Raw genomic sequence first — 2539 nt, forward strand, 5'->3', positions numbered from 1 at the left:
GGCGGCTTTGGCAGAGGGAGGGAGAGGCGGGAGCCTCAGTGGAGGACAGAGAAAGGCCAGCCCCAGTAGAGGTGACATTCAAGGCCTTTCTCTCCCATCAGAAAGCCTATAAGTTGCTAGAGGTGGAGCCCCTGCGCAGTCTGCTAGAATCCAAATGGACCTCCTTTGCTGCTCCGATGTTTGCCATCAGCACCGCCTGGTATCTCATCTACATGGGGCTTTTCACAGCAATCACAGCCCACCAGCCAGGGACCGAGGGGAGCCAGGTGATCCTCCCTCTATCCCAGGGCCCCAGATCCCTCCTGCACCCCCTACCTGCTAGCCCTGGGGTCCTCACTCCCCTTCCCCCCCCCTGCTGGCCCTGGGGTCCTCCCCCCCCTCCCCCCCCCCTGCTGGCCCCGGGGGCCCCCCCCCCCCCTTCCCCCCACCTGCTTGCCCTGGGGTCCTCACCCCCCTTCCCTCCACCTGCTGGCCCTGGGGTCCTCATCCCCCTTCCCCCCACCTGCTGGCCCTGGGGTCCTCACCCCTCCCAGGCTTGCTGGCCCAGGGTTCTGCTGGATCTGGGGTCCTCCCCTCCCCCTCCCTCAGGCCTGCTGGTCCAGGGGTCCTTGCCACCCCCCTCCCATGGAGGTTGCCCATAGCTGTCTAGGCTGGGGGAAGGGCCCTTTGCCCTGGCTTCAGAGGGGTGGAGAGGGAGCCCTGAGCTGCTGGGACAAGAACACCCTGAGCTTGGTGTCAGGGACAGGGACAGGTCCTGCCCAGCTTGGGGTCACCTGAGCAGCCCCCAGGCAGCAGGACTGGTTGGGAATGTGGAGACTCTCTGGGTCAGGAAGGCAGCAGGGCTCAGGGGGAGACAGGGAATCTCACTGTGCTGGGGGCTTCCTCCAGACTCTCCCTCAGAGCCTTCAGTGAGCATCTTTCCTGGGGCCTTGCCCTGGAGACCTCCAGTACCCCCTCAGAGCCACATCTAGTGCCCGAGGCAGGATCGTAGTCACATTTTAGGTTACAACATTTTTGTGAGGTGCCACCCAGGCTTTGGAGAGTCAAAGCCTGCACCGTCCTGGATGACACAGAGCAGGGGGGTTGGGGATGTGGGGCAGGAGTTCAAGAAAGGTTAGGGAGGGATGTATAGAGCTGGAGTCCCTGGCCTGGAGATGATCTGACAAGCCCGCCCCTCCTCCCCACCCCCAGGGACAGAAAGAGGAGCAGGGGCCCAGGACAGAGCCTGGGAGTGTGCCCAGTTAGGGGACAGAGACTGAGCCAGGGAAGGAGCAGTCAGCCCGGCAGGCTAGGGAAGAGCAGATCCGAAAAGTCCACGAGGCCGAAACTGTCTGCCATCCCCCAGGCATCTACTGGCCCTCCCCAGAGAACACCTTGGAAGACCACTGGGCAAGTGTACCTCTTCCTGTCGGCTGCCATGTTGCTAGGGAAGACAGTAAGTCTGGCCATGGTGGGGATATGGCATCGTGCTGGGCCCAGGGACCAGGCCTCCCAGGCATGTGGGCTTCACCAGAGGCCCATCAGCCCCAAAGCCAGGCCCCAGACCTGCCTGGCTCAGTTGTTTGATTCTGAGGCCAAATAAATGCTGCCTCACACCCATCCCACACCGCCATGGTGCCTGGCCCTCACCCTGTGGGGAGAATGGAAGCCAGTGGCGTTCAGCCAGTTCTTGTCAAGTGTCTGCTCAGTGCTAGAAACAGGAAGAATGGGCCCTGCCCTCCGGGAGCTTCTATTCTCTTGCCAATCAGTGCAGAGGGAGGGGATAGGCCAGCTTCCACGTGGCGGGGGAGGCAGACACGTGCCAAGAGGAGCTGACACTGTTGTGTCTGAGAAGCCAGGCCTACGGCGTAGGGGGAGGGGGCTGATGGGCACCGGGCTGTCTGCTTCCTGCAGATACTGGACATCATCTGGATGTGGCCCTTCCAGCTTCTGCCATTTCTTCTGAAAAGCTATTTCCACGTCTTTGGGTAAGTGAGCCAGTCAGAGTACCAGGCATCGGCAGAGGAGGTGGTGGCCTGGAAACCAGCCACCAAGGGGAAAACTCTCTTTGAGGGCAGACAGACAGACAGGCTGGCGGGTAGACAGGTGGGCAGGTGAGCCAGCAGCTTCACTGCTGCCTCTAAGTTGACATTAACCCTTTAATGGTTACCAGTTGGGCCCCACTTATGCAGCCAGTTCCAGATGTACTTGGCCACTCTCTCAGTGATTGTGCCGTCGTTCATGCATGGATACAAAGATAGCATGAATGACTGTTGAACTATCTGCACAAGTCTTGGGCAACCATGTCCACAACCTGATGTTGGGCAGAGGTTGAATGGGGCTCACGATTTCATTGAGGGAGGGGATTCACAGGAGAAAGCTCCTTCTACCAGCAGAAGTCAGTGCCTTCCCTGCAACCTGATGGCAGCCCAGGTTCACCAGGCTGGGCAGCTGGAGGCAGAATGTGAGGCCAAGGCCAGGGCTGACTGCCCACTCTGCTCTCTCCTCTCCCTTTCTCCCTCCCTCCCTCTCCTCTCCCTCTCCCTCTCTCCTCTCCCTC

Source organism: Vombatus ursinus, unplaced genomic scaffold, assembly GCF_900497805.2.
Source record: "Vombatus ursinus unplaced genomic scaffold, bare-nosed wombat genome assembly UNPS02006874.1, whole genome shotgun sequence".
In the NCBI taxonomy this organism is placed as follows: domain Eukaryota; kingdom Metazoa; phylum Chordata; class Mammalia; order Diprotodontia; family Vombatidae; genus Vombatus; species Vombatus ursinus.